The sequence below is a fragment of the Cydia splendana genome, chromosome 15 (assembly GCF_910591565.1).
Source record: "Cydia splendana chromosome 15, ilCydSple1.2, whole genome shotgun sequence".
NCBI classification, from domain to species: domain Eukaryota; kingdom Metazoa; phylum Arthropoda; class Insecta; order Lepidoptera; family Tortricidae; genus Cydia; species Cydia splendana.
The window spans coordinates 15,977,774-15,989,846 of NC_085974.1; the positions used below are offsets into that span (position 1 = coordinate 15,977,774).

The following is a 12,073-nucleotide window of genomic DNA, read 5'->3' on the forward strand; positions in this document are numbered from 1 at the left end:
CCATGACCAGTCTGACAAGAGTGTGACGACAAAGAAGATCCAAACAGGAAAAGCACCTAATTGTTTATAATAAATATACTTAAATAAAAAAAAAACTATTTACGATAACATACCTTATGAAAAAAACCACTCAATGAAATCTGTGAACTCAGGGATATTTAGAGCTAACACCTACTCATAGTAACAGTTCAAGTCCAGGTAATGTATTTGCTCATTTGCTGACAATTTAGAGGTTAGCGGCCCGATTCAAACAATACTTCTAACAAGTCACAGCGGTACGATACCGATCTGTCAGTGTCAAGTGACGTTTTTTGGTTGAAGAAATGGTAAAAAAAAACTTTTTCGGTAATTGTAACTTTTGCTTACCGAACATCAACAGGCAAATACTATTCGCTCTTGGCCATAATTTTTCCTCATTCCCTGCCTTCAATAGCTTAAACATTCCCAGGCTAAGCCTGCAGGGTAATAAAGGATTAGCACGACATTCGGGCTCGGAAGCCAGGAATATAGGTTAATTGTATTCTATAAAATGCACTAGGAATCAAATTAGACTGCTAGAACGCAGCCACCGAATTAATAATCTTTGCAATGGAAACGTGGTTATATAACTTATTGCATTATTTCATCTAGAGACTAGCGACCCACCCCGGCTTCGCACGGGTTACACAAAACCTTAACAAATTATAAACTTAACCTTCCTCAAGAATCGTGCTATTGATAGGTGAAAACCGCATGAAAGCTGTTCAGTTGTTTTTGAGTTTATCGGGAACATACATACACACAAACAGAGAGACGTGGCGGGGGACTTTGTTTTATAAGGTGCAGTGATTGTCCATCGTGGTTACCTCCCGATTTTTTGAAAGTTTTTGGTGTATTCCCATTTGTACCCGCCCCACGTGACCGCCGTCGTACATGGGGCGGGGGACAGACGAGACAGATTCATATGAATATTCACCTATTCCCAACTGTGCCTGGAGGGGACAAACAGGAATATACCAAGTTTTTAAGAGAAGCTCGAAAGATACACAACACAAATCTTGGAATGCCTTTATATGAGCCTTTATATTTATTTTTTTCATCATCTTTCATCATTTGTGTACTCGTAACAGATAATCCGTCATCCAAATTTGGAATCATTAAATTACCAGTACAATGCAATGTCAAAACTGATTTATTAGAGAAAAAATCGTGGAAGCGACTGCGGCCGCTATTGATTAGCGATCGTGATGTCGCAGCAAATCGGCAGGGACACGCAATCTCGCTGCTCGGCTTTGCTTCCCGTACGATGTGCTTTTATTGAGTTTCATTAGTATTTCTTCATGTAATTATTAAATATCTGGGAGACAAAACACTCTGAAAACATATAAAAACTCAAAAATGCGCGTTTTCCGAGAGAAAAGACCTAGACCTCTATTGTCAAGGCGTTGTTCAGATATTTGTGTGCACCTTGGCCGTTCCTATATATCGGATGGCGATTGTACATTGCAGATTTGTGTGAATAGCTCTGAATGGTCTAAGATATGAGCGCTATATCATGACATTTGAATTGAATTGAATTGAAATAGCCTTTATTCCTAACATATACATTTTTACATTTTCTTTTACAACTATACAAGTGTCTATCTATGTTTTATTTATTTATGTTTCTACTCTTTTCTTTTCTGTTTATTTAGCTTTGTCTGGCTGTCTTTGACATAGGCCTCTTCCAGGCGGCGCCATTCCTCGCGGTTTTTTCATTTTTGAGAGTCTTCTCCAGTCTTCAGGAAAGTCATCTTCCCATCTTTTGTACGGTTTACATTGCGGTCTTTTCTTTCCTCTTGGGTACCATTCTGTGACATCTTTTGTCCATTTGTCCTTTTGCGAGCGCATCATGTGCCCTGTCCACTTCCATTTAAGTGTTCGGATTCTCTGGGAAACGTCTTCTATTTTGGTCTTTTTCCTAATATCTGAGAGTCTGCATCGGTCTCTTAGTTTTATTCCCAGCATACTATAACGATATAGTATATATATCACTATCATGACATAATTTAAACATAATAAAGTAGCCATAATGAATCATGCTGCAGTTTTGCGATAAGCACGAAGCCCTTGAATGTAAAGCAGTGTTTTATGACCCGTAGAATGTGCAGGAGGTCAAGCACCACTAATGAAACGAAACGACATTGTATTCAATGTGAAAATGTGAAGGTTGAAGCTAACGACGGTGATAAAATGAGTACCACCACTACCAACTATATTGTAGTAATTTAATTACTAAGGTACTATAGTTTATTAAGTTACATAACTATAGTTCGTTTTTGTTTAGCATTAGAAAGAAGGTGAGCGATCTTGACGTGTCTTTTAAGTGAAAAACGCTTTTTAAAAATCAGTAACTATTACGTATGAAAGCAGAAGAATATAAATAATCGTATTAGATTCATAATTGTTACATATATGCCGTGACTTATATTTAAAACCTGTTTTTCAATTAAAAGACACATCAAGATTGTTTACCTTTTTTCTAATGCTAAAAAAATGAACTATAGAGACTGATGACCCCACAGATTACATAATCTGTGCCCACAGTCAAACTCATTCTTGAGTTATGCGACGAGTATTTTTGAAATTTCAATTAATAGATTTAAAAATTTTTTTGGATTAGCCGGATTAAAACATTTCATATACAAAACAAATAAATAAGGTAAGTAATAGACATAGTAATATTTAGTACATTGTGCAACGTGGGGGGTAAGTGAAATTTTGGAGACGAGGGTTTTTATCCACGACAGCCGCGGGCTGGAGGGAAATAAAGACCCTAGTTTTCAATATTCTTACCCCCGGAGTTACACATAATGTTATTCATCACACTTGCGAACAAAAACAAAAAATTTTAAACGAAATCATTCTTAAATACGGTGACATTTCAACAGTGAACTGCATTTCAATCATTCGTTCGCTATATTGTCATTCTTTGACAGGTTAGACATCAAAGGCAGTGAAGGCACAGACCCATCCGGCATAAAGCCACGATTGAATTGTGTAAAAATATTATAAACGGCTATTAAATTACTGTAATTAAATATTTTTAAACATTAAACAAAAATATTAAATTATAAACGACAGTATTTTAATACTAAAACTTATTTATACCTACTTGTTTCGTATGAATTAGTGACATAATTAAAAAAAAAAAAGCTGTAGCTCCCGCGGGAACAATATAGGCCTTTGTCCTTTAGTACACCTGCATGAAATAGGATCTTTTTCAAAAATACAAATACAAAAATACAAAATTCTTTATTACTTTTAAATACACGTAATTTTTCGAGCAAGTGTGATTAAAAACAATAAACGTCATTCGATATGTGCCGTTCTCTGCCCTCCTGCTTTCCTATTTGTGGCAAATTTTTATTTTGTTAGTGTGGGTCAAATCTTGGAAGCATTTTGACCCATTTCCCGATTTCCGATTGAGCTGAAATTTTGCGTACATATGTAAATCGGATGGCAATGCAAAATATTATGATGACATGGAGGTGATCTCATCATTGAGACAGGAGGTGGCTATGGGAACTTTGTGACAACACAAGGCATACTAATTGTGTAGGTATGGGGTTTTTAAAATTGTCTCGATGAGTAGGTATAAGTTACCTGTGGAAAGAAAAGTACAAAAAAAAAGCATTTATTTCAGACTTACAAGTATCATTATTACTAAACTTAAAATTAGGGTTAATATTATATAAAACTAAATAATACATTAAAATAAAAAAAAAATAAAAAAAAATAAAACAAAACTAACTTAACCTATGACCCGGTACATGCGGAACTGGCGCATGCAGACCGAGCCAGTGCCTCATTAGGGGGCTGTCCCACGTTTCAGAAACAATGCCCAGGATTCTATTGGGGCTGTCCCGTATCCTGCTCAGGGTTGATGCACACCTTTTTCGCATGATGGCATGGAATCCATCTATTCCGGCATTGGCAAACATCCCCGAGGCGCTACAGTAACGAGGCAACCCCATCAGAACCCTGAAAGCATTGTTATATTGTACGCGTAGAGCGTTGTAAGCCTTCTGCGTGTAGTTGGCCCATAGGCTGCAGGTGTAAAAACAGTCACACAACAGTCAGCGGTAAAATTTATTTTTTTCAAAAACTTATATTGAGTTTTAACCGGTTCCGAGCCTTACTTAAAATGCACGCTGCAAATCTTCAGTAGCCGAAAAGAAAAATTCTAGAATTGGACTATGCTAAGTTTCATGCCAAGTGCTTCGTCAAGTATGGGGTTGATAGGGGATATGTATGCCTTCTCACTGCCAAGTTTATGCAAAGTTAGCGTGGTCATAGTCTAGAACCAAGAAAAAAAAACTACTCACCACACATTGTTGCGAGTCCCACGCAAAAAGTAACAGTCACCATTTTAAATGACGAATTCAATTTTAGCCTATCAGGCTATAGGGTAAGTTCCAGTCTGTCTTTACACTGTGATTTTAATGTCACTTTAATGCAATATTTCTTTCATTAGCCGTATTAATCTTTCATAGGTGTGTGTGTGTGGGTGTGTGGTTTAAAATCGTGAGTTGTGCTACAGTTGAAAAATTCGTTCTCGAAGATAATGTAAAAATATGACTAAAATTTGGTCAAAATCCTTGTCATGCATAGACAAGGGGTTAAAAATGATTTTAAACCTATTTAGTGCAGTCGTTTAAAACAGTGGGTTAACGAAATTAATTTTGATGACTTTGCCGTTATTCATAAACGCGTTACTGGCCTGAATTAGCTATGAATTATTTGTCTTTATCTGTCAGTTTGACTTATGTATTTGTGAGAAAGGGATAAAACATAATTTAACTAAATCAGGCCCGTGAAGTTTTATGAATAAGGGGATTAATCGTTTGATTATCAAGTAAATAAATAAATTTACTTCTTTCGTAAGCAGTTTCGTTTAATACACCACACTATACTATTATTATTTATAAATAAAAATATATAGAACTCAAGAAAAAAATGCAAGCTTTAAAACACAGCTTTTATAAATTTGAATACATTGGGAAAAAGTAGATAAATATTTTTTTTATGACGATTATAATCTTGGGTAACCAATTCGTTTTATTTTAAAATCACATCACAATAAATTCTGATTGTGATTTCTTTATTAAACGACAGAATGAATGAAGATTTATGTTCAATTATATATTTTTTGATAGTGATTGTCAATTGATAGGTAAGTAATATCATGGATAGTAATTAATACATTTACAGTTCGTTTTTTTAGTATTAGAAAAAAGGTAAACAATCTTGACGTGTCTTATTGAAAAACACTTTTGAAAAATAAGTCACGGCAAATATGTAACAATTATGAATCATATACGATTATAATACAGTCTTTTGCTTTCATAAGTAATAGTTACTGATTTTAAAAAGCGTTTCTCAATTAAGACACGTCAAGATCGCGTGGTCATTTTCTAATGCTAAAAAAATGAACTATAGTAAACCTTACAAACATCCCCAAACCCACAGAGGCTAAAGTTTTATGAGTCACAGATACTTGAAATAAATGAATTTTAATTTAATTTTAATTTAAAGTGCCGGCTACGAATGTAGTCGTAAGTGCTACGCGTCGCGGTGCTACGGTGCTACGGGGGCGGGCGGCTACGGGCGCGCGACAGCCTGCACTGACGACAAGTATGAATATAGCGTGCGTTGTCGTAGCGAGGCTGGCTGGGGTAAAACGATTACAGGAGCATTCCATGAAATTGTCTACCGTTTGTCCCGTACAAAAGCGAATTTCTGATGATTTGCAGGTGTAAGAGTTTCCTTTTCTATGACAAATGGTCAAAAATATGCACAGAAAAATAACCGGCTGCTTTAAATGCCAAAAAAGTCGCAACACAGGAAATAAACGAAATTTGTACGGGACAGCCCTACTCCTCCTACAGCCGGTTTCGGCATATTTAGGTATACATATTATAGAGACAAATGCATCTAAACCGAATCAAGTGGATTTAATCGACATTTTAGTGTTTAAACCTATTACCGATCAGACATACACATCACTAACATTCTACCTATAGATTTCTCCCAATCACCATGTGTGGCCCGGCACCGACAATCGGTATGGCACGGCAAGGGATCCTTTGACATATTATCCAGGCGTCCTCAGGCATGCCGAGGCGTTCTCAGACATGCCGAGTATGCTTGGGAATGCCGAGGCATCCTTCAGGCATTCTCAGTTATACCAAGGTGTCATAGGCATGTCGTACCGTTCTGAGCATTATACTGGTAAGTACTTTCCTTGATAGCATCAACAAAAAATTTGTCTTCGGAAATAAGGAAACTTTTGTTGAAAAATGTAATTGAACTAAAGAAACTAAATACCAGAAAGAAACTAAGCAATACTGTCAATCAATCAATCAATCATTTATTTATTTCTTTGAATGTGGTACATTAAAGATGTAATAACAGAATTTTGTTCAGCACATCCTGCCTGAATAGGCATAGAAATAGTGAGTCTTACCTAAACTGCATAATAATATAAATAATTGTTTACCTTTTAACAACTGCTAATGAGCAACTGAGGAGGACTTTGGAAGAGGCGATTACGCAGTATCGCGTCACAACCAACTCTAGGCCCCGATTACCACGTCTGCCTATGAATAGACGCAATCTAGCGCTAATGGGAGCCCTAAACGCTTTACTAGAACCACATTTGCGGACTAGTAAAGATTTAGATGATACGCACTCGATCATGTACTGCGGAGCCATCGCGGCGTGCCGTGTTGCTCGCGTCAAGTTCCCGGACGCTGAACGTGCACCTAGGACCGTCGGAGGTGTCCCTGCATGGCAAGCGCGGATCGAGCGACGTATCAGCTCGTTTAGGACTCTCATCGCAAAACTGATCTGCTTCAGGGGGGGGGCAACAATCGCCCCCGAGTAATGCGCTTTGTGAACCAGGCGTTCGCGGGGACGGATATCAGGCCCCGCGACTACATGGCCAATGTCACAGAGCGCATCGACTTTCTAAAGCAGAAAGTCTATGCATGGCCAAACCGTATTCGCCGCTACAGAGAGCGTGTGGATCGATTTCAGCAGAATCGCCTTTTTCAAAGTGACCAAAGGAAGGTGTACCGAAAGTGGGAGGAAGCCAACCTTCGTGCGCCCGACACGCAGCCGCCGGATGCTACTGCCATGACCGACTTCTGGCGTAGCATCTGGTCGGTGCCTGTCGGACACACCGAGGGGGGTTGGATGAGTGTTGTCGAGCGTGAGTGCGAGTCCATCGAACCTATGGGGGCAGTCACCATCAGCCCCGATGACGTCAGTTGTGCCATCCGCACGGCCCAGAACTGGAAAAGTCCTGGGCCGGATGGATTGCACAACTTCTGGCTAAAGTGGTTCTGATGCTCTCACTCGCGCTTGGCAGTACAATTTCAACAAGCCCTCGAGCTTGGTTCTCTCCCACCTTCCTTAACACAGCTCTGCTGCCTGCTCTATAAGTCCGGTAGTACCACGGAAGCGAAGAACCACAGACCCATCACATGCTTGCCTACACTCTATCCATCCGTAGTTAGCGCGACTGGGGCAGCAGACTCGCGGAGGGTCGACGTATCGTCGACGTATCGACGATCAATCCGAGTGATGTCCAAAAAGCTATAAAGAAGCTAAGATCTAACACTTCCCCAGGGCCGGATGCCATACCGCCTTATGTCATAAAGGGATGTGCTGACTATCTGTGCGAACCAATTAGGTTTATATTTAACATAATTCTATCGACCGGAGTTTATCCTAAGTGCTGGAAACAATCTCGAGTCACACCTATCCCAAAATCGGGGCCCAAGACCCAAGTTGAAAATTATAGGCCGGTAGCTATATTATGCTCACTCGCTAAAGTATTTGAGATGACATTACATGCGCTTATATTACCTCAATGCTTACCGCACATCACGAGCGCGCAGCACGCATTCCTTCCTAGGCGGTCAGTTGCTACCAATCTGGTCAGTTTACTTAGTTTAATGTCTTTCGAAATTGACAGAAGAAACCAAGTGGACGTCATATACTTGGACTTTCAAAAGGCATTTGACAGAGTTGATAATGATGTCTTGCTAACCAAATTGGGTTCTATGGGTTTTGTACCTAGATTGCTACGATTTTTCTCAAGTTATCTCAGTGACAGAACGCAATTTGTGAAGTACGGACCATTTCTATCAGATGCATACGTAACGCTGTCGGGTATAAGTCAAGGGTCGAATTTGGGCCCGTTGCTTTTTAATATTCTAATAAATGATTTACCAACAGTAGCGCGTCATAGCAAAGTTCTCATGTTTGCAGATGATGTTAAAATCGTAAAGGTAATAAAGAATGCAGCAGACTGTGAGGAGTTACAAAACGACATCAACGCGATATATACATGGAGTGTGCTAAATAAATTGACTTTTAATTTAAAAAAATGTGAAGTGATGTCATTCACTCGTTCTTCCCAGCCAATTATATGCCAATATACTTTAAGCGACAGCGCTATTACACGCGTAAGCTCGGTGAGAGACCTGGGGGTATTGTTTGACCAACAATTAACGTTCCGCGAACATGCATTAAATGTTGCTAAGAGGGCGGCTCAAAAACTGGGATTCGTACTGCGTAACTCTCAGCCATTTTCGCCCATAGCTGTGCGCGCTCTATATTCGGCTCTCGTTCGTAGTGTATTAGAAACGAGTGCAACAGTTTGGACACCTCACGAAAATTCTTATATACTCTTGCTCGAAAGGGTTCAGAAAAGGTATTTACGTCACTTATACAAATAAAATCGGGCAAGTGCGAGTCGGACTCGCGCACGAAGGGTTCCGTACCATATAAAAAAAAAAACAAAAAAAAAAGCAAAAAAAAACGGTCACCCATCCAAGTACTGACCACTCCCGACGTTGCTTAACTTTGGTCAAAAATCACGTTTGTTGTATGGGAGCCCCATTTAAATCTTTATTTTATTCTGTTTTTAGTATTTGTCGTTATAGCGGCAACAGAAATACATCATCTGTGAAAATTTCAACTGTCTAGCTATCACGGTTCGTGAGATACAGCCTGGTGACAGACGGACGGACGGACGGACGGACGGACGGACGGACGGACGGACGGACGGACAGCGAAGTCTTAGTAATAGGGTCCCGTTTTACCCTTTGGGTACGGAACCCTAAAAACAATTTACTTATTATCCATACATGTACCCGACGCCTTTTCTGCTAGGCATGCTAGGGTACGAATCACTAGAAATCAGACGACACCTAGCAGTAGCGAAGCTCGCCCTAGGCGTCATCCATAATAGGGTGGATTGTGTAGAGCTGGTGTGTGAGGTAGTAAGACTGTATGCACCTGATGCGCGCGGGCGACTGCGCAGCGCGCGGCTGCTGGCAGCGCCGCCCGCGCGCAGCGGCCTGCTGCGCCAAGCGCCGCTACACACCGCACTCACGCTGCTCAACTCTGTGCTTAATATGGCACCACACATTGATGTGTTCGCATCCAAGTGGTCACAGCTTGTAAAAGAATGTAAACGAATATTTGAATCGCTGTATTAATTAAGTAGTATAGTGTAGTGAATTTAAAAATTAGGTTAAGTAATGTTGGTTAGTATTTAAGATTGTAATGTATTGGCGAACGCTGTAATTACAATTTTTTTGAATAATAAACAATAATAATAATAATAATAATACTCTACAAGCTCCTTACATCCATTTTGAGAGCAAAAATCAACGCGCACATTGTCGCAAACAATATTCTGGCTTCCGCTCAAAATGGGTGTAGGGTTGGGTCCCGTGGTACTAAAGAGCTCCTCCTCATTGACATGACCATTTGCCAACAAATCCGGCGGAACAAGCGTGCCCTCTCAGCCGCTTGGATTGACTACAAGAAGGCCTATGATTCGGTGCCTCATTCATGGTTGGGGAGGGTCTTAGAGTTGTATAAAGTTGATGCAGCTTTGAGAGCCTTCCTAAGCGCGTGTATGAGACAGTGGACCACAGTCCTTCGTCAACCAGGAGGCGGGGGTGACCGCTCTGGCCCGCAGGATTTTATAAGGATTGAGCGAGGAATCTTTCAGGGCGACAGTCTGAGTCCCCTGTGGTTCTGCCTAGCTTTGAATCCCCTCAGCACTCTGCTGAAGGATTTGGGACTAGGTTACCGGCTTCGGAGAGAGGGTGAAGTCATTTCTCACCTTCTGTACATGGATGACCTCAAATTATTTGCACCAAATAGCCAAGACTTGTTGGAGCTACTGAAAACCACTGAAGTCTTCAGTAGTGCCATCCACATGGAGTTTGGTGTCGATAAATTGCGGTTATGCATGTACAGCGGGGGAGGGTTGTAAATTCAATAAATTTACAACTTTCTGAGACAATGTCTTTCATCTATCTCTGAATCAGAAACCTATAAATACCTTGGTATGTCACAGTCGTTGGGTATTGAGGACGAGGGTATTAGACGGTCGGTGAAGGAGCGCTTTTTCAGTCGGCTCACAAAAGTCCTTAACAGTCTTTTGTCAGGAGGCAACAAAGTGCGCGCCTTCAACGCCTGGGTAATGCCCCTACTCACATACTCCTTTGGCATACTAAGGTGGACTCAGACCGAGCTGGACGCCCTGGATCGGAGGGTCCGATCACTGCTCACCGCACATCGCATGCTACACCCACGCTCGTCAGTTATGAGATTGTACATCCCACGGAAGTGTGGAGGCCGAGGCTTCCTAAACGCCAAGGATCTCCACAACCACGAGGTGTACAATCTCAGGAACTATTTCCTTAACAACGAGTGTGGGATGCATCGTGATGTGGTGGCAGTAGATAGGAACCTCACGCCGCTTTCCTTGGCAAACGAGAACTGGCGCAAACCTGTGGTACTAAGTACTGCGGATCGCAAGGCGGCATGGGAGAGTAAGGTGCTACACGGGCGATTCTACAAGGCCCTCACGGGACCCGATGTGGACCTGCTCGCGTCGGTGAACTGGTTACGATTCGGGGACCTCTTCGGAGAAACCGAGGGTTTTGCCTGTGCAATTGCGGATGAAGTGATGATGACGAACAACTATCGGAAATATATCCTGAAGGACGGTACGGTCGACATCTGTCGGGTATGCCGCTGTCCCGGAGAGTCACTCAGGCATATCATTTCCGGTTGCTCTCATCTTGCTAACGGCGAGTACTTGCACAGACATAATCTCGTAGCCAGGATTATTCACCAGCAACTTGCTCTTCTATATGACCTTGTGGACCGCGAAGTACCGTACTACAAGTACTTACCTGCGCCTGTTCTCGAGAATGGTCGTGCCACGCTCTATTGGGATCGATCTATCATCACTGACAGGACTATTGTAGCCAATAAGCCTGATATTGTGATAATAGATCGATCGCAACGTCGGGCCGTGCTCGTTGACATCACCATCCCCCATGATGAGAATCTCGTGAAGGCCGAGAAGGACAAGTCCAGTAAGTACCTAGACTTGGCTCACGAGATAACCGCCATGTGGGATGTTGATTCGACGATCATTGTCCCGATAGTCGTTTCAGTAAACGGTCTAATAGCGAAGAGTCTCGACCAACACCTTGAGAGACTCTCGCTAGGTGGTTGGATCAAGGGTCAGATGTAGAAGGCGGTGATCTTGGACACGGCGCGGATAGTCCGCCGGTTCCTCTCTCTGCAGCCCTGACCACCGGTAGCTTGGGCCTTGCCCCGCTGCTGGCGGCACCCTAGGTTAGGTTTTTTATAATGTGTTTATATTAATTTTTATTGTTTTGTAAGTGTTTTTATATTTTACTTTTATATTCATATTATAAAATAACCTAACTTAAGATGAGAAATAAATAAAGAGAAAATAAATAATAGTAATATTTATGTACATTAAAATTTAACATTAAATTATAATGTCAAATTCAAAACGACACCAAAACGTCAGCAATCTAAACTTTATATCAGTTTTTTCGGATAATCACTGATAATACGGATAACACAGATTTTAAGGAATGTCTCAAGAGTCTTGAGTGGTTCCTAACCTGGGGGTAATTACCCCCGTGGGGGTAAAACTGGTATTTTGCGGGGGTAATAAGCTGACCTAATATGACAATAC

General features: G+C 41.1%; 2 protein-coding genes across 2 annotated transcripts in view; both read right to left on the reverse strand.

Moving 5' to 3' along the window:
- Positions 1–4,532, reverse strand: part of LOC134797744 (cyclin-dependent kinase-like 1) — a 29,295-nt gene extending 24,763 nt beyond the window's left edge. The window contains exon 1 of the mRNA XM_063770103.1: positions 4,347–4,532. The gene's annotated coding sequence lies outside the window, so the exon portion shown is untranslated. The remainder of the gene's footprint in view (positions 1–4,346) is intronic.
- The window catches only part of LOC134797338 (insulin receptor substrate 2), a 394,635-nt gene that overhangs the window by 104,643 nt on the left and 277,919 nt on the right, over positions 1–12,073 (reverse strand). The window lies entirely within an intron of this gene.